Source organism: Lampris incognitus, chromosome 9 (genome assembly GCF_029633865.1).
Source record: "Lampris incognitus isolate fLamInc1 chromosome 9, fLamInc1.hap2, whole genome shotgun sequence".
Lineage (NCBI taxonomy): Eukaryota > Metazoa > Chordata > Actinopteri > Lampriformes > Lampridae > Lampris > Lampris incognitus.
The window spans coordinates 25,242,410-25,263,568 of NC_079219.1; the positions used below are offsets into that span (position 1 = coordinate 25,242,410).

Consider the following 21,159-nt stretch of genomic DNA (forward strand, 5'->3'; position numbering starts at 1 on the left):
GCAATCCAATGCCAGCTCTCCCAGCCAGACACCTTCGACACACCTCCCCGCACTCCACACGATGACACTAAAAACACAGTCAACACTAGGCGAGGCCGCCACCAGACCGCCCTCGGTGTTATCAGAACTGCTGGTCTGCATGGGCTAGCAGTTAGCTTAGTCTGCCCTGCTTCCATGTCCTGTCAGACCGCCCTCAGTGTTTCCTCTTCACGCGATGCTCCAATCAGGGCCCGTGGTCCCAGGGCCTACAGCACGCAACAGACTAGGCTCCCCCAGCCGATCCAGTGCCAGCTCTCACAGCCATCAAACGAAGACACAAACTTAGACGTTTACAAAGACACTGCATGGACAGTACTGGGTGAGGCCGCCGCAAACATAAGTTCGCGCCGCCATTTTCCCACACCAGACGCGGGGGGGATAAGAGAGGCTTCTCTGTCCAAACTCCTCTGTCAGCTTGGCTTCATGTGTAAAAACATGTCTAAAAAATGTTAGAGCTGACCTACTAGGTTTGGCATCAATGGCGGCAGGGTGATCTCTGAGATGGAAGAGACGATGGGCAGGTTAATGTGGTGTTTTCAGTGCATGGAAAGATAAAAGATTAAGAATGGATCATATCATTATTCTGTCAATAGATGGGATTAACTTTAATGGATCCATGTTGTAGTTGCCTTTATTTCTTTATCTTATACCACTACAGACTGCAAGGTTATCAATCCTCTAAAGTAACCCATTCTGCTGTATACTTTATTTTATGTGAAACAAACAACTATTACATCTTTACAAATCCAGGCTCATCATCATACACAATACTGTTTTTTGTTTTTGTTTTTGTTTTTTGTTTGTTTTTTTTTTTACTATTTTGAATTTCTTAAAACAAACATTTTATATCATGTGGCTTTGTCTTTTATTTTACCAACTGGTCCTAAGACTGTGATATTTATGCAGTAACTAATTACCTTTGCCTGGTTTCATTATCAGGTGATATCGATTACATTATTTGAAGCACAATCACTATGTATAGATTCGAGGTGCTCCTTAAATGGATTACTAAACTATGATTGACAATATTCACCACCGTTCTAATGTGTACTGTTTGACTGCCTGTGCCCACAATGTGTCATCTGATGCTTGATAGGCAAGCTGCAACCATTCATTCCTGTGTCGATATTATTTGTTCAGGCGGACAACACAGTGGATGTGTGTTTCTTTTTGTGTGCATGCATGTTTGCTACCTCCATGTGTGTGTATGCACAGTTATATATTTGTGCACATGCGCACACACACACACACACACACACACACAAACACACACACGTGTGTCAACAAGCAGCACCAATGAGCAGAAGAATACAGAATGACTTGGAGGAGGTAGTGCCCTTTTCATGCTCCTGCTCCTCTCTGATAAGGGAGACAGCCTGAGCGTGCTATGGTTTATCCTCTCTCTGCATTGGACCCGCTGTCTGGCCTGCTATAAGGAACAATAGGGGGAGTGATTGGTCATCAGTTCGCCTTGGCTTCTGTTTATAGTCCCTGAATCACCAAGCAGGGAGTGGGTTGTAAAAGCTCTTGAGGTGCTCTTGAGAGACTGTAAGTGTTATATGAGACATCTTTCTTGAACTCTCTAACTTCCTAGTTTTCACGCTCCCATTTCTGGAAAATTCCTACACAAAAATACAGCCAAATGGATTATGTAACAGGTGGTGTTTTCTCCCCCACATACATAAAGATACAGCCACCTGTGCATTGTGTAAAAATATATCCAGGTCTAGCTTGCCAATGAGAGTTAAAGAGTCATTAAATATTAAATGCATGAAGTGTTTGTTCTTTTATTGCTGGGGAATCTGCAGAGTCATGAATTCTGTTTAGACGCTTTTTAAGAGACATGACAGATTGTATATCAAACCTAATACTGTTATTGACTTCCTGGTTGACAACTCTTTATAAGCAATTTATTTACTTTTTAAGAGACACGACAGATTGTACATTGAACCTAATGCTGTTATTGACTTCCTGGTTGACAACTCCTTATAAGCAATTTATTTACTTCATTAACATCGACGGTTGCATGTGCCAATGGTTCTGAAGTATTGAAGCATCTTAACTTCAAAATAATGGTCTGGGGGGGGCGTCCATTAGGCATGGTGGTCTATTCCGTTGCCTACCAACACGGGGCTCGCCAGTACAAATCCCCATGTTACCTCCGGCTTGGTCGGGCATACCTACAGACACAATTGGCCGTGTCTGCGGGTGGGAAGCCAGATGTGGGTATGTGTCCTGGTCGCTGCACTAGCGCCTCCTCTGGTTAGTCGGGCATGCCTGTTCGGGGGGGAGGGAGAACTGAGGGGACTAGCATGATCCTCCCACGTGCTATGTCCCCCTGGCGAAACTTATCACTGTCAGGTGAAAAGAAGCGGCTGGTGGCTCCACATGTATCGGCAGAGGCATGTGGTTGTCTGCAGCCCTCCCCGGATCGGCATGGAGCAGCGACCAGGATGACTCGGAAGGGTGGGGCAAATTAGCCAGGTACAACTGGGGAGAAAGGGGGGGGGATCCAAAAAGAAAAAGAAAAGCTTCTCCCAGGAGGAAACTGATGTCCTTGTTCGGGAGGTGCAGAGTCACCAAGTGTGCATGCAACAGACATTAACACCAATTCCATTGTGATATGAGACAACACACAAACATGATTATTTGACAGGCTACCGTTTACCATGTCTTTGTTCTCGCCAGCGTCTTTCTTTCCTGCTCATTCTACTAACACAGCAGGACACCTTAAATAGTTGTGATCATGGATTGATTAGCCTAGGCAATCAGTTCGTTCTTTCAGGTTAAATGAGCTCAATTGAAATTTTGAAATCCCAGTCAGCATGTTGTTTTCCATGTGTAATGACGCACATTGACTGTTTTATGTTGGACAGTGATACATGTGAAAATATTCTGTCTTGTGATTAAAAAGGTTTAGGACAGTAGTCATCATCTAAATTGTTCACAAAATAGGCCAACATTACTGTGGCTTGAGCATGCTCAATAATCCACATGCCACAAAAGTGGCATTTGTGATTTTGGACAAGTCTATTCTTAGTAGACCTTTGCCTAAACTGCCTGGAAACTACCACACAACACTCGTGTCTGTGCTAAGACGTGGGCTGACCAGGCGTAATATTTGGTTTTATTTGACACCAAACTAGCAATGCGCCACCTGGTTTTGACTGACACACCCTCTACTGCGCCGCCATGGCCATTTCGGTGCAAGTGATGTCGTAGTGAGCCCGGAAATTAGCAAACGTACCCAAGCAAGAGAAAAAACACCTTGCACCCAATGAAATGGTCACTACGTCTGCATTAACACTACTGCTGGCCTTGCGCTGTCCAGAAACTAGAGCCCCTAATCTCATCCTCGTCTCTTTCACTGAGATCCACTAATGAATTATGATTTAACTTAGTTTGAACCGCTAGCACACCTCCCATTATGACTTCCTTATAAATCTGCTTCAGGGAAAATGGGACACTCATGACCTTCCAAAAAATACTTTCTTGACAACCCAGAGCCCTGACAAGTTGGTAATGTTGTAATAAGTTAACAGAATGACAGTGTGCTTCCTCACTACAACAGGCTGCTAGCCCAAGATAAGAGTGAGAAGGACAAAGATGGTGGGAAGTCTGTTTCTGTCTGTCTGTGTCTGTCTGTCTCTCTCTCTCTCTCTCTCGCCCCCTCTCACAGGGAGCTGTGCCAGTCCTGTCTGTGAATGTATGCAATTGTGTGCAAGTGTGTGTGAATACGTTTTGTACTGTTTTTGTGCATGTTTATTGCATGAATATATTTGTGTGTATATCCTTAAATTGTGTGTGTGTGTGTGTGTGTGTGTATGTATGTATGTGTACCCGCCATCCTTCATCCACCTCCTCTTCCTCTCTCCTGGTGAGTCATTCTGTTTTTCCTCTAACCGTGATTTCCCATCATCCATATACTCCACTCAGGATTGATGCACCATACTCTCTCTCTCTCTCTCTCTCTCTCTCTCTCTCTCTCTCTCTCTCTCTCTCTGGCTCTCTGGCTCTCTCGCTCTCTTGCTCACTCACTCACTCATTCACGCATACACACACTCACACACAAACACTCTCTCTCACACTGGAGAATCAATCAGTCAATTTTGAAATATCTGTGTAAGGGGGTTAAGAAGGTGCTTATTCTCAGTGAGTGCACTCCATATCAGCTTTCCAGGGCTGCTAAATATTACGTTCCTCTCATGAATCTCAAGTCCTGAATTGATTGAACAGGGGGATGTGTTTTGAAGGTACATCTGCTAAAATAACACAGAATATCAGGATTTATTGTCTGCATCACCTGCTGAAAAGTTGCACGTTTTCAATATGTGAAGATGCTATTGCGTCAGCTTTAATGCATGAGTAACACTCCAGCTTTACATCATAAGTCTTTTTAGTCTTTGCACACACACACATAAACACACACACATGGATATTTATAGTATATATATTAGATGTAGTTTTAGAATTTTTGTTGCCGTTGGGGCATCCACGTAGCATCGTGGTCTATTCCGTTGCCTACCAACACAGGGATCACCGGTTCAAATCCCTGTGTTACCTCCGGTTTAATTGGGCATCCCTACAGACACAATTGGCTGTGTCTGCGGGTGGGAAGCCAGATGTGGGTATGTGTCCTGGTTGCTGCACTAGCGCCTCCTCTGGTCAGTTGGGGCACCTGTTCAGGGGGGAGGGGGAACTGGGAGGAATAGCGTGATCCTCCCACGCGCTACATCCCCCTGGCGAAACTCCTTACTATCGGGTGAAAAGAAGCGACTGGTGACTGCTCATGTATCGGAGGAGGCATGTGGTCATCTGCAGCCCTCCCCGGATCAGCAGAGGGGGTGGAGCAGCGACCAAGATGGTTCGTAAGAGTGGGTAATTGGCCAGGTGCAATTGCAGAGAAAAGGGAAAAATCCAAAAAAAGATTTATTTTTTTTTGCCCTCTTTAACACACGCAGATGGCTGGTTTCTTAAATGTTGACTACCTCTGCCCTGGATTAGTGTACATTGACGTCATCTCTTAATTACACAACCAGCTCGACATTTAAGATCCTCTTGTCAATGATTTTGGCAAGCTGTGTGGTACATTGGATTAGCTAGTTCAGTACAGTGCATCGCTCGCCCACCTCACGTCTTGCAGTTACGTAACACAGAAAGAAAAGAATTAAGGTCTTCTTGTCTACTCCATTCGGCAAGCTGTGAATCAACCTACTGCACCGATATGAAACTGTCTGGACAGCTGTGTGTTGCACACACCTTTCATGAAAGGCTCAACGACTGCAGCTGTGGGCTGTAGGATAACGTGTCTTTGTTCATACAGTTATATGGGGTGTGGAGATAATCTAAGAAAAAATTTTCTTTCAGTTGATGTTAAATATTCTTATGACGACTCCAAGATAAACACAGATAGGGTCAGGAACTCCCTTTTGACAATATCTTGTCCTGAGAATCAGCAGAAGGGAGGATTTTTGATGTTTTAGTATTGAATTGTGTTCATGCACTTTACACAGGATGCAGCTAATAGAATGAATGAATGAAAACTATGATTGTAAGTAGTTCAGTGCTGTTATGAGAGTTGTTTAGGTCTGGCTGAAAGGCTCTGGGAGAGGTAGCATTTGTAAGAAATGGAAGAAGTTCGAATCTCCGTGTTACCGCCAGCTTGGTCAGGTGTCTGTGGGTGGGAAGCTGGATGTGGGCATGTGTCCCGGTCGCTGCACTAGCGCCTCCTCTGGTTGGTCGGGGTGCCTGTTCGGGGGGGAGGGGGAACTGGAGGGAATAGCATGATCCTCCTAAGCGCTACATCACCCTGGGGAAACTCCTCACTGTCAGGTGAAAAGAAGCGACTGGTGAGTCCACGTGTATCGGAGGAAGCATGTGGTCATCTGCAGTCCCCCCCACCACCACCACCACCGGCTTGGCTGAGGGGGTGGAGCGGCGACCGGGATGGTTCAGAAGTGTGGGGCAATTGGCTGGATGCAATTGGGGAGAAAAGGGGGGGGGTCCAAAAAAAAAAGAAGAACAAAATGGAAGAAGAAGCTATGATGATGATATCGATTCTGTAGCTTAACAATAGTATGTTGCTTTCAGTTAGCACGCTGATTAGATCTTGATGGTAGCTCTGTAATATTTTCTCCATACTCTTCTAAAATCCACTTTATGGTGGAGGGATTAACTCTTATGAATCCTTCCCTTTGAGTTTGTTGTTCCACTCTGTATTCAAAACAATGCATTTTTTTCTTAGTTTTGATTTTTAATTACTTTTCATACAACTTTTCGTTGTATACCAACACATCTTGCACGCTACACAAGTCAAATCAAGTCAAGTTTATTTATATAGCACTTTTAAAACAACCACAGTTTAACCAAAGTGCTGCACAAGCTTAAAATACAATATAAAAAAGGGACACATATAGATTTAAAAATATGTTTAATACACACACAGAGATAGGTCAGTGTAAACATCCACTCATGCAATATCTATTGTGCATTATGCATGCAGGGTTTTCCAAATAATGGCACTTGGGGGCAGAGTAACAGTGCAGCATTTAAGCATGCAAAAGGGAGAATGATACATAGCATGACTATTTTGACCTATACTAGCATAACCAACGTCTTACCAGGAGCTTTCACCTGACGAAGGCGACATTAGCAAGAATGTTTGTGTCCTGATGATTTTCAGTGAACTTTTACACATTCCAATATCTCGCTATACATCGCTGTGTGTGTGTGTGTGTGTGTCTGTCTGTCTGTCTGTCTCTCTCTCTCTCTCTCCCTCTCCCCCCTCCCCCCCGGGCATGAGCCTGCATGTGCGCTCGCCTGCTTGTTATTTACACTGACTGGTTAGATAAGAGTAATCAAACCTTGTTAGTAGCTCTGGAAATTCCCAATCTGGCTGCCCTATAATCTCTTATTATCTAACACCTCCAGTCAAGCCTCTGAATCCCCGATAAGAACTCTTTGATACCAGTATACTTTGAGTTCTGAGGCAAGCTTTCCAAAAATAATCTTTGCCTTTGACTGAATTATTTTCGACATTAAGCGAGTGTATTGGTGTCGCTTTAAACAAAGTGTTAATGACACATGTTGCTATAACTTATTGCCAGATGTACAGTTCATAAATATACATTTTAAAAGTTACATATTCTTTTTTAATGATTTAAGTTTTGCCTTTTTTTTTTTTTTAGCTTTTTCGGTATATTTTTGTGTAAAGATAATAATCTGGCAATGAAGACTATCTGGAGGGACTTAATATCCACAGCTAGAAGTTTGAAGTAATCTTTTTTTACTGGGGGATATTTTCTGAAGCAGTCAGTTTATTGTTCCCTGTGGTGTTTATTCGATTATTAGAGAGAGAGAGAGAGAGAGAGAGAGAGAGAGAGAGAGAGAGAGAGAGAGAGAGAGAGAGAGAGAGAGAGAGAGAGAGAGAGAGAGAGAGAGAGGAAAAAAAGAAACTCCAGAAATGAGTTGACAAAGCCCATTGTTTGGTACTGTTTTTCAAAGTAGTTTTATAACTAAAGTTGAATTTAGCAACAACTTGTTGGCTGTAAGTGAAGTACGTGGAAGTGAAATTCTGATTGTTGCGCTGCGTTGAAGGTATTTCCTTTTCAGAGGGACAACTTCTGAGGGGGTTTGCCTTGGAATGAAAACTTGTTTTCTCTTCCGCCCATGCTGTTGCTTCCTGAGTCTTCAGGAGGAAGGAATTCCCTCTAGTGCCTGTTGCAAATTCAACATCCTCGTGTAGGCTTGCACGCACACACACACACACACATACACACACACACACACAGTCACCTCCCAGACAGAGTAAGCTAATCCCAGGGCTCAGCTCTTAGTGTAAATAATTTATCCGTCTGACAATTACACTCTCGTTTCTTTTACTTACATCATCCGTGCTCAGACTGTCGTTTCTGTCCCTGAGCCTGAGTGTCCCCGGATCACTCTCTGTCCCTAAGCCGGTAAACATGCCTCTAGTTTTCCCCTCCGTTGCAGCCGTGGAATTTCATTTGTCCAAATAACAGGCTTTATTAAATTCCTTTTCATTGCACCGTCTGTCTGTCTGCGTCTTATTTACCATTTGAACTTTGTTCTAGTCGCTTCCCTCCTTCTCTTTCTCTGCTTCACCTTCTCTTCTCCATAGTTCTCCTTCCAGTTTCTTCATTCTTTAATACAGCCTTTTTTTCTTTCTTCCCTCCCCCACAAAGGCAGGTCCAGCCATATGTACTTACTTGCACACGGTCATCCAGAGAAGGGGGCTTTCTCTGGGCTGACCTTGCTCCCCTCTGTCCCGCCCCACCCTGCTCTTCTCCTCCTTACTCTGGGCCCCACTGCGGCCCATTCAACCAGCCAGCAAACACTTGCTATTGAAATGAAGATGATGGAACCAAAGTTGTCCCATACACACAGCTTGGGTGAGTGGGGGGAAGGGACGAGGAGGGATGTTGCTTGTCCCCCTCATTGTTCTCGCTTCCCACAGATGCCTCCCTCTTTTTTTTCTTTTTTTTGGGGGGGGGGGTTACATGGGCTGCCCTAGAAAATTGAAACACACTGCACCATACATTGTATCATGGGTGTGGGTGGCACAGATGTTCAAAAACTAAGTGCAGGTTTGCCAGTTTGTGTAACATGTAAGACAATCATCAATTTCATTAAATCTTAAATTGCCACAAAAGATGCTGATAAGCACGAAAAAATATGAGCTATATTATCTCAGTTATATGAGCTATATGAAACTGGCAGGATATTTTTTTTGGGGGGGGGGGATTTTTCCCCCCATTTTCTTCCAATTGTATCCGGCCAATTACCCCACTCTTCCGAGCCATCCTGTTCGCTGCTCCACCCCCTCTGCCGATCCAGGGAGGGCTGCAGACTACCACGTCTCCTCCGATACATGTGGCACCACCAGCTGCTTCTGTTCACCTGACAGTGAGGAGTTTCACCAGGGGGACGTAGCGCATGGGAGGATCACGCTATTCCCCCTAGTCCCGGCACCCCGACCGACCAGAGGAGATGCTAGTGTAGCGACCAAGACACATACCCACATCCAGCTTCCCATCCGCAGACACAGCCAATCGTGTCTGTAGGGATGCCCGACCAAGCCGGAGGTAACACGGGGATTCGAACCGGCGATTCCCGTGTTGGTAGACAACGGAATAGACCGCCATGCTACCTAGATGCCCCCGAGACTGGCAGCATTTTGATTAGGGCCACCCAAGACAGTAAAATTACACTTGGAATTGTTGTTATTACCAAATCGCAAGTGGATTTTTTTTTCCTTCTCAGTAGCAAAGACATGTCTGGCAGTTTTCCAGAAGAAGTAATTCAGTGATGTGGGGAATTGTCAAACCGTGTTGTCGTTTTGTCATTGTCAAACCTAATGTGCTTTATTTGCAACGTGAGTTGAGTCGGGACTGTAAAGTTGTTTAAAGACAGATGCTCAGGTTCTCACGTCTGTGCTGAACGTTTTTACCGCTACTAGCCAAGAGAGTTGAGTGTGCATAATTAACGCTGACATAGTTACGACAACATGTCTGTCTAGTCCTGCATCTGCTTATGGGACATAAGTGTAACTTACAGTCACATCTGCACAACACTTGTGTGCCTCTGTCAGTTTCATCGTTTGATCTGCTGGCAAGCATACAGAATAAAACGCTTTAAACCGTTGTGCTGTTGAAACTCTTCTCAGTTGTCCCATGACACGAGCTTTGAAACTGAAGCTGCACCTTCTCTAACTCCCTGCACCCCTTAAACTTTTTTTTAAAATCTGTTTAACTTTCTTCTCTGTTTGCTCCCATTTTATTCTTGCATTTTCTTTTCTAGGGATGTAGGGAGTGCAGGCACTGAAAGTATGAGGAGGCTATAACAAAGTGACTGCAAGACCTAAAAAAGTTGTTTTAAATGAATTTAGATCTAAAACATTTTTTTTCACGTTGATGTGATTGCAGATTGGTCTTAGAGTTCATTCTAGTTCTAATTTGCGTGTAAAACCTATTTAGATTCAACCTCACTGAACCTCCCCTACCTTTGATGAACAAGACTAGGTCAAAACCTAGTATATGGCTGGACCGTGTGTGGTCAATGTTGGAAATTGTGGCCAATTTGTTACAGGGACAGTAGTGTCTAGAATGTGAATTCCTGGATATTAAATTTTCATCTGCAATTTTCTGTAGTGGTCCCAGTAATATTAGTTGTTAAAGTGTACTGAAGTAGCATATCATGACACAGTTAAGCTACATTTGAGTGGAAAAAAGGGCTATAGATGCAGTTGCAGTCAAATTCCTCATGTGCATCGGCACACTTGGCCAATAAAGTTGATTCTGATTCTATAACATCTCTATTAAATCCAAAAACTGAAATGGAAGTATCTGCGATTGAGAATTGTATCCAAGTGGACCGGTTATAGGAACATTGCCTCTTGACTAGAAAGGAAGCAGAGAAAAACTATTATCTGTCAAATTAATGGATGGATCAAAGCGGACAGCCGGCTCGCTAGCCGACATGTCAGAGTGTTAGTGAGAGCCAAGAAAAAACCCAGCACTACACTACACTACAACACTATTTATTAATCACTTGAAGCATATTACATTTTACTGTTCATGAGATCAAGTATATTGAACTTGTCCCTGTAGTGAGATACTAATCTATTCAAATTTGCCAAAATGTGTTAAAGTACATATGTGTACTTGATACTACAGGCAGCCAGTATTAAATCTCGTAATGAAAAGTTATCAAATTAAGTAAATCCCCGCTCTATATATGAAGATCAGCGTTTTCTGCTTATTTCGGTTGAAGAGACCAACACGCCGGATCAAAAGTACAGTGCGTCTTGTGTTCTTTCCTCTTTGATTGCATTAATCTCTGAGAAGTGAAAATATATTGGACACCATGTGGCATTCTGACGCTGTTCTCAGTCTGCAGTACTGAGCAAGTTTTTTTTTACAACTTTATCTATACAACAAGAAATAGTACTGCGTGTGTGTATGTGTGTGATGACCTATTGAAAATCATTTCAGCGCAGTATGCCTGTTGCCATGGTAACGTAGGCTTCTCTCTTGCTTTCTTTCTCTCTCTGTCTGTCTCTCTCCCCCCTCCCCTTTCATTTCCCCACCACACCATAGAGGTCATGTGACCATTGCTGACGTCAAGCCAGGGAGGCAGGCAGAGGAGTGAGTTAGTTTGTTACTCGGCAGCTGTGGACTTCCAGCAAACCTCCTAGTCGGCAGTGAGTGGCTGGGAGTTGTCGATCTCTTGCTCGCTGTGCTTCAGTCAGTCACCCAGTCAGTCAGCAAGAGTTGCTTTCCCTCCTCCTCCTCCCGTCCTCCTGCTGTGTATTGCTCTCTCTCTCTCCCTCTCTTTCTGTCTGTCTTGGTCTCTCTCTCTCTCTCTCTCTTGGTCTCTCTCACCCGCAGTCTCCCTTTTTTTTCTGGTGCTCTCTCTATCTCGCCTGTTGCTTTTTTCCATCAGTGCTGCAGCTGATACCTAGCTTTGATAGAGAGTGCTGGGGAATGGACCTCTGAAAGGCGTGTACATATCTACAAAGTGAGGTAAGCTCTCTGTGCGTTTCTGTTGTGTGTGTATTGTGTACGCCGTGGGTGCTTTATCAGCCACTGGTTGCTTCCAGAGAGGTGGACAGTGTGTCAGAGCTGCAGGCGGTGAAGAAAGGCTTCTCCTTGTGTCGCCTTCCATTTTTTGCATCGCTGTGAGAGTCACATACTTTGCTGAGGGGAAGTTGTATTTCAGATGAATTCTAAGACAGCAGTGAATGAGCGTGTGTGCGTGCGCGCACGTGGGTGTGTGTGTTCATAAGCGTGCACGTTTGTGGTTGATTATGTAAACTAAATAAGGAAGTGAAAGGGGTTTGCTTATTTTACTAAACTTTAAAGCGATAGAAAGGTAGCAAAAAAGAGCAGGAAGGAGAGATTGATGTTTGGTGTTGATGGAGTAAAGAGGGAGAGCCCGTGGTGTCTGTGGTTTTCAGATATGTGGGTCACAATTGCTAATCTCCAGAGACATGCAGGACTAGTAGCACCCTGCTTTCACCCTCCTTACCTCTCTCTTGTTCTATCTATCTGTCTGTCTATCTATCTATCTGTCTTTCTCCATCTCTTTTTATCCTTCTCCCTCCCTCACTGTATTTATTTCCTCCTCATTATCTCTCTCTTTCTCTCTCTCTCTCTCTCTCTCTCTCTCTCTCTCTCTCTCTCTCTCTCTCTCCCTCTCCCTCTCTCTTACTCACTTACACACACACAGCATACCTAGTCAGATCTCTTTTCAAGCTCCCAGCAGGAAGTAAGCGAATGATAGAGAGAGAGCGAGACAGAGAGAGAAAGAAAGGATCTTACCACCAGACGCTCAGTGTGTTATGTGATGTGCAGTTGGAAGTGATGGGCAGCTCCATATGGTTCTTTCCCCAAAGCGGTGCTAATGTTGGAGCTTGTAGTGGGCTGGGGCTGGCTGGTTGTGTCTACCAGGGCATTGGACTCAGGCCGTGACGGGGCAGGGCAGCTGCCAAAGGGACCCCTCAGAAGAGACAGAGAGGGCTGAGAGTCGGGACTACGGTGGGGTTATTGTGTGTGTGTGTGTGTGTGTGTGTGTGTGTGTGTGTGTGTGTGTGTGTGTGTGTGTGTGTGTGTGTTTGAGAGTGAGAGTGTAAAAGAGAGAGTGGGAGTTTCATTTAAGGGGGGGTAGTGTGGGAAGAGTTGGGCTTAGTCTGATGTAAGACCCCCACCCCCCACCCCACCCACCTCCCTGCATGCCTCAGACAAAAGCATGCCAGCCCACATTTAGCCCAAACAGTGTGGAAGAGAAGGGAAATGCAGTGAGCAGGCAAACAGTCCTTGGGGACACGAGATAACAAGGGTGGTTTGGATATCGGAAGATACTGAGTTTTTTTCTTTTTTGCTCTTGCTCTGTCTCGTTCCATTTTTTTTCTTTCTCCTGTTTTCCAAAATGTGTCCGTTTCCAGGCTTTACTTTCCCTCTTCAGCTCTGCAGTTCCTGATTTAAATTGATAGAGGTGTTTGGAGAATGCATCCATAATACTAATGTATTAAAGTTGCAGCTCTTCGACATAATTGGACCCAATTGAAACCTAATAAAACGCAAGGTGAGGTGCAGTAGATTGTCCCTCAAATCATGTTAGAAATTAGATTAGATTTCTTTTCTCATTTCTTGATAATTCTATCATATCTTAATACTTCAAACAATTAAAAAGACTGAGAAGGGGCTAAGTGGCAACCGTAAACAACACGTAAGTTGTAGGGCTGGACAGTAATTCAATATTATCATTTATCATCTTTCAGTGGTATTTTATCAGGGTGAAATTTGGATATTTTCATATCGGGATTAATAACGAGAATCTACCACCTAAAATTTCTCACAAAATAGGGTCTGAAATATTTGAGGAAGTATCTTTAGGAAAGGGGTTTTGGTTTGCTATCATCTTATACTTAACATTACCAAACAGTTCAATGTGATGAACCTCAGCTGGATCCATAAAAATGTCATTTTTGCATATATATAAGAAGATATTGTGATGTGTCGATATAGTGTAAAATTCCCTGTGATTAAAATGAAAATAATATTTCCCATATCAGCCAGCAGTGCCAAGTTGGTGAAACAGGTCAGGCAAGAATGTAGACTGAAATATTAGAGAGAAATTTCTCAATGGGGTTGGAGTACTTCATTTCCTAGAGGAGGAATATTTCTGTTTTGTTTGTGGTGAACTGCTATAATGGAAATCAAGAATTGTCACCCCATTGTATATCACATTGCTTCCTAGGAAAAACACAAATGATATCCAAGCCTATTTTAAAACAATGGGACAAACAACATGTATCACAAACATCTAAGTACGTCGGATAGTTCTTCATACACAACAGTCAAAAGAAGTGTGGGGAGTTGTGGAGTGTGTGCACGCATGCAAAGGCTCGTGTGCATATGCATGCGTGCATGTGACTCTTTCCACAGCACATGAGTAAACCAGCTCCAACAGTCCTGTACTGTAAATCCAAAGGGACATCATTCATAACAACCGGCCTCTTCCTGTTGTGAAATGACCTGTGTAAATATCACCGGACTGTGTAAAATGGCAGACAAAGTTTTTCTACTATAGTCATTTCATCTGACTGTGTCTGTTTTTGTGCATGAGTGTGTGCCTGCATGGGTGAGTGTGCGCGTTTGTATGCTCAAGTTGTGTGCTTTGTTGTGCCTATGACAAAGGAACATGTGTGGAAAGCAGCCTACCAGAGGCACTTCTCGAAAATAACCAATAGCTTTATCTCTCGTTTTGTTGCAGGAAATAAATGGTCTGTTTATCTATCTATCTATCTATCCATCTATATTTATACACACATATGTTTGCAGTGGTTTGCATCCAGTGTCTATCTGACTCCAGGTCCACCTCCATGGACAGGGTCCAGTCTGTCCCTTTAACAGATCAGAGGCAGTGATGGCAGTGATTCAAGCCAGCCTCCCAGATGGAGGATGCGATTAGCTCTGCTGCTGCCATTGTGTTTTATCTGCTTTACTGTTATTACTGGCACAACTCTAACACGCCAGCACTGCCCATGTATGTGTGTCATTGTGTGTGTTGGTGAGTATATGCATGTTTTGTAGGAGAAAGTTTTGTACGCTTTTAGGTGGAATAGATATATGATTGGCAGATGCGTCTGTCAATATATCTGCACATATTGTGTGTGTGTGTGTGTGCGTGCGTGCGTGCATATTCTTAATGTAAGCAAGTCTGCTCAATTGTGTATACATGCATACTTGGATGTTTATGTGAGACAAACATGTATTTGTATGTTTGCATGCTGTCTTCTGACCCTTGTGGGTGGATATGTTGGTGTTTAAAATAAGTGTGTGTGTCTGTTTGTGCAGTAAATGAGAAACCAGTGTTGCGTGAGGTTTATCACCCTTAAAAGCCAAATTATTCTGCATTGGCTGTGATGGACTGGCGGCCTGTCCAGGGTGTCTCCCCGCCTGCAGCCCAATGACTGCTGGGATAGGCTCCAGCATCCCCGCGACCCTGAGAGCAGGATAAGCGGTTTGGATAATGGATGGATGGCTGGTTCACAACTCCAGTTAGTGCAACCAGACAGTGAGGTAAACTGTACTGTCAGGTCTCAGAACTTTTTTCCTTACCATCTTATTACTGTCCCGAACTCTGAAATCAATCGACCTGAAGCCAATTTTTATCTCCCTAAAGCTGTAACTCATAGTTGCAGTTAGACAGGATTGACTGATTGATAGCTGTTTTGCAGTTCTGTGGTGGTGATGCATAGCCGTTCGGTTATAGTTAGTGGAGCGATTTGTCTGGTTGATAACAAACAAAACTCCAGCATGCTAACTAGTTAAGCAGCCCAAGCGGTGCCAAGTGGCATTTAGCCATGCGAGATTAAGTGGAAACACATCTGTAATGTGCTTAGACGTCTCCAGTAGCCTGCATTTCCCTCCCCTTTGTCCCCTGCTACCTGAGGGGTGAAAACTTCCATATTTCTTGCCCCAAGGCTGTGGCTCACTACTTCACTATCCCATATTTCTGTTCAGTTCAGTTCTGTTCAGTTCTATAGCCCCAAGGTGTGGTTTGGTTGCAGCACACCGTGACACAGAACATATGCAGAACATAGAACATGCAGATAACACGAGGACTTAAATGAGGAAAACATTTCTGTACAGAGACGAAAGTGTACAAGTTCCTCAGAGGTCTCTGTTAATTAATTTGATTGTGGATGGAGTAACCATTTATATCGGTTACACTTCAGTTTCGGCAGCCTGTAACATAAACCAGATGGAAGAGCAGAAAACTGAGAGTACAGTGGGACGGCTGCAGTCTGAGAGGAGGACCTGAGCTTTCTACAAAACCCTCCTTTCACACAGATCAGACAAACTCATCTGCCTGATTCCAATTATTTTCCCATTCTGGGTAACTATGCCATTTAGTTCATTCCTGCACTTGATTCTGAGATTATATAAAACCCACAAATCATGGAAGTGGCTCAGTATGTGATTTATAAAACATTTTGAGTGCCATGTTGGGAATTGAGATGGATGCTTTTTGAAAATTACCAACAAATTGTTATAGCCATACCCGCGTTCAAGATAATACTTTCCAAAAAACTAAATCATAAGTGAGTCATGTGCATTGGCTTTTCCCGAACGTCTTCTGAAAGCATCCGAACCAGAAACATAAAGATGACACTGTTTGTTAACCTTGGTTGTGATTGACCAAACGTTTTCCAGAATATAATATAGTATGCCAGCTTCTGCAGAATTATATCCCGTTCACTTTCCAGTAAACGGGATATAAGGCCAGTGGACGAGACTCACAACTGATCTATGACAATTCTTCATGTTTTATTGTCGAGTTTGCCAAATCAGGATAATACACAGCTTAATGCAAAAATATACTTTCATCCCATGATTGTCCCAAAAGCCATATTAAAACGCCCCGAGTCCGTTTTTTTTTTCCCCCGGCCTGGGGGCAAGGGGACACCATTAAGCTGGAACGCTCACTGTACATGGGGATTTAAAAAAGATGGCAACTATTTATCTGCTGAGAGCCCTGCTTTTTTAGGTGTGAATTCATCACACTGCAGATTTAATCTTTCCTCATCCCTGTTATTTTTATGCAACAGACGCCAGGCATACATTTTAAATGATAAGATTTTGTACCCATGTAAAATTTGAAAAAACAAGGACATAATAACGTGCACATGCATACTACTGCACCTATACACAAATGCACACACACACACAATGCTGGACCATCACGACTCATGACTTGACTAGACTCAGCTCTTGCAAGTTTGGCTGTGTTGAACTCTATGAACCATGGTTCTATAACATCCTGTGTTGCACTGCAATGAGTTTCACATAACAGTGGTGGAAACTGGTTGGAAGGTAGTTTATGTAACAGGTGATTTATGATCTGGCTCAGACAGAAAGACAGGATTGAGATAGACAGAGCAAGACACTCAGATAAGCGGCTAGGTGTTTTAAATCTGAAATCCTCTCTGCTTTTGTCAGGTGTAAAGTCATTGGTAGCTTTTAGTGATGGAGTATTTGCAGCACCATAGCTCTGTATCAAGCAAGCCCTCTCTCCCTTTATCTTCAATGTACATTTACTTAGTAAAATTTCAAATGAAAAGCACACCATGTAAGATGTAATATTCATTCCATACCTGTCAAACACTACAGAAAATTGTCAGCCTTTATTTATGCTGTACTGCAAAAGCTTGTAGGCCATAAACAATATCTTATGGTGCATCTTTCTTTCTGCAGTTTATTCTGAGTGTTAAAAAGTTAAGGTGTATTTAAACAGAGGTTCGATTTTGTTTTGAGATTTCATTTTACAGTTGAGCTTTATGCATGTCTTTCATTCGAAGTGGAAACAGTCTCTAAACTCTGGGTTTAAACAGTGACGATAAAAAGGCGGCTGTCCAACACATTACTCTGACACGTTACTTAGGTGGTGGCCTTACATAAACACCCACTTAGTGTGAGCACCATTGACGTTACAGACTCCGGTCTAAAATGGGGAGCAAAACCTTCACTTGGCGAGTTTAATGTCAGCGAAGGGCAATGGATACTTGACACTTGGGGTTTGAGGACATAATAAGCCTGCTAATGCTTTGTTGCGTCCACTTAGCTGTTTGTTTTTTGTTCCACAGCTGGCGATTTTTACAATGGCACTACACCAAATTCCAACTCGCGTTCGTTTAATTACCATTCTAATTTTGAAGCAGCCATTACCAAGCAGAACTGAACTGAGGTGAAGTCTGGCTGACTGAAGGCATCCGCTAGGCAGATGCTGAAGTGGCTTCTTCAGTCATCTTATAGCTTTCCCTATACCCATCTTAAACGCCAGCCAGTGGACAACCAGAGGGCTTACTCTTTTTTTGGGAGGGGGGGTTTGCCCCTTTTTCTCCCCAATTGTATCTGGCCAATTACCCCACTCTTCCGAGCCGTCCCGGTTGCTGCTCCACCCCCTCTGCCGATCCGGGGAGGGCTGCAGACTACCACATGCCTCCTCCAATACATGTAGAGTTGCTAGCCACTTGTTTTCACCTGAAAATGAGGAGTTTCACCAGGGGGACGTAGCACGTTGGAGGATCATGCTATTCCCCCCAATTCCCCCTCCCCCCTGAACAGGCGCCCCGACCAGAGGAGGTGCTAGTGCAATGACCAGGACACATACCCACATCCAGCTTCTCACCTGCAGACACGGCCAATTGTGTCTGTAGGGATGCCTGACCAAGCCGAAGGTAACTTTGGGTTCGCAAAGCGAACCCTAGTTATATGAACAACGACAAAATGGCTGAGAGGGTTATTGCATTGTGACATCATCCACAATAGCTCGCTGGAACAAAGAAAAACGATGGAGGTGCATTCCCCGTGCCAATCCCGGACAATATGACCCCCTGTGGTCATATGTCCTCCCACCGACCCCGTATTGGCACGCCCACCGGAAGCGCTATTCCTCTTTGTAAGTCGAACCATCTCCAACTAAATGAGCACCACACCTGTGGCCCGGGTAGGAGGAGAACGGCTCTATTCTCAGCCATTTTGGAGTTCGTGAAATGTAACTTTGGGTTCGCGAAGCGAACCCTAGTTATATGAACAACGACAAAATGGCTGAGAGGGTTATTGCATTGAACAACGACAGGATTCGTGCCTCCGTTCCCTAGCCGTCCAATGAACCCTTCAAACCCCTGGTGGGAAGGGGTAGGCGTTCTGATGAGAGCATCCTAAGAGGCCTGCTCCAGAACAGCGTCGGCAACCGACCGCACCTTAACGTGCCGGTAATAATGCCGTAAGAAAGTGGTCTCACCACTCCAAACCGCCGCCTGGCGGATGACCTCGCAGTCGATACCTGGCAACACAGCTATCGACGTAGCAGTCCCTCGGGTAGAATGCGCCTTCAGCTTAGGAGCTGTTTTACCCGCTTTGGTATACGCCTCCGTAATACCATCCACCAGCCAGTGTGCTAGCCTCTGGGTGGAAAGGGCATAACCTGGTTTGCTCACTCTGTAGGTCAACAGCAGCCTGTCAGACCTACGAATATCTGCTGTGCGCCGCATGTAAATGCGTAAAGCCCGTACAGGACACGAGAGGTGCAAGCGTTTCTCATCCTTAGTCACCGGTGACGGATGAAACGCATGTATCACCACCGGGGCCCTACGCGTCAGGGCAGACACAGTTTTGGGCACGAAGCTGGGGTCTGTAAAGAGCGTGACCATCAGATCACCAGAAAACACCATCCCCTTGATGGTGAGTGCAGTGAGCTCACAACCCTTCGCTGCGGTGGTAAGTGCCAAGAGCACAGCCAGCTTAGCCGAGACATAACACATGTCTGCCGTAGACATGGGTTCAAAGGGATCTTTCTCTAGTGCGCGCAGAACAAGGGAAGCATCCCAAGTTTCAGCTCTCGTAAGCTCCTTAGCTGAGAGCTTCTTAGCACCCAACAGGTACTGCGTCATGAGCGGGTGCGTGAAAACCGTGCTACCCTCGATCTTCCCCCGGAAGAACGTGAGAGCCGATACACAGACTCTGACCGAGGAGAAAGACCATAGTCTATCACTCCTACAGACCTCCACAAAAGTCAGTATAGGGCCAATCCCTACTGACAAAGGGTCCATGTTGCGTTCAGCGCAAAATTGGTCAAATCGATTCCAGTACCCCTGGTACCTGGAATACGTGGAGTCTTTACGCGCCGCTAAGATGACACGAATCACTTGCGCACTAAGTCCCATAGCTAAGAGCCTGGCTTTGTAAGCATCCACGCCGCTAATCGGGAGCCTCCTATCCAGGGGCCCTCCCGTAGCAGCCCTCCTGCTTGCGTGAGCACGTCTGCCCACTCCAGGACGTCGAACCGCTCGCCTACTATCCAGGGCACTATTCGCGGAAACCAAGGGGTGCTCGGTTCGTACGGGGCCACGAGAACTAACCGACCCCCTGTGCGCTCGAACTTGACCACCAGGTCTAGGAGGCACCTGTGCGGGGGGAATGCGTAAAGCATCTCCTCGGGCCATGGATCTAGTCCAAGCGCGTTGACCCCCAACGGCGCTAGGTCGGACGGGAGCATCGAGTACCAACGAGGGCACTTGTAATTGAGTTTCGATGCGAACAGATCCACTTGAGCTACCCCGAACCTCTCCCAGATCATAGCCACTATGGCTGGGTTGAGGCTCCAATTGTCCGCATGCGGGCCGCCTCTCGAGAGGATGTCCGCTGCTTTGTTGTCCTTCCCAGGAACATGAAGCGCCCTGATTGATAGCGCGTTGCTGTTGACCCAAATCCAAATTTGCATGGACAACTCTCTGCAACGCTTGGACTTCATACCGCCTTGGCGGTTGATGTAGGCCTTGGCTGTCATGCTGTCTGTCATTATCAGTATGTGACGGCCTACGAGATCCTGAGCGAAATGCTGGGTAGCCAGCCAAATCGTCTCCGTCTCGCGCGCGTTGATGTGGACCTTCTCCCCAGACGGCCACACTCCTCGCGCTGTTTTGTAGCCAAGGATGGCCCCCCAACCCGAGAGGGACGCATCCGTATAAATCGTTATCTCGGGTCCCCTGGGGCCCATAGGGACCCCAGACATGTCCACGCAGGCTCTGTTCCAGTGGTCTAGGTCCTGTGCTACCACGCGCGGGACCAGGATAAGATGGTTGTTGTACCGGCGTTCGTTGCCGTATTTCAAGAAGTGAACTGCGAACCACAATTGCAGTCTCCTCATGAACAACAGACCTAAAGGAACAACTTGGTGAGCCGATGCCAGAAGGCCCAGCAGCCTCCTGATCATCCGATAAGTGACATATGTCCCCGGGACGAAATGTGCTAACGTGGTCCTGGTGGAATGCCATCTCTCTTGCGTAAGGGTTGCGCGCATGGATACCGTATCCAAACTCAGACCCAGATACGTTGCCTGGCACGAAGGCCATGGCGCGCTCTTCTTTATGTTGATAGTGAAACCCATGTACTCCATGAATTCCATCAACTCCTGAGTATGGAGTATTGCTTGTTCCGGCGACCGGGCCAACACCAACAGGTCGTCTAGGAACCATGCCAAGCGCATACCTTTGCGCATCAACACTCCGAGCGCTGCTTTCACACACCTTGT

The 21,159-nt window shown here is 45.1% G+C and overlaps 1 protein-coding gene across 3 annotated transcripts in view; it reads left to right on the forward strand.

Moving 5' to 3' along the window:
- Positions 1-21,159, forward strand: part of LOC130117724 (neurocalcin-delta A) — a 122,175-nt gene that overhangs the window by 54,218 nt on the left and 46,798 nt on the right. Inside the window, exon 1 of one of the 3 annotated variants that reach the window (XM_056285902.1) lies at positions 11,249-11,582. The exons of 1 other annotated variant lie outside the window; for it this stretch is intronic. The gene's annotated coding sequence lies outside the window, so the exon portion shown is untranslated. Of the gene's footprint in view, positions 1-11,248; positions 11,583-15,054; positions 15,144-21,159 lie in introns of those variants that run through there. One more of the 3 variants, XM_056285903.1, reaches the window with a different exon arrangement.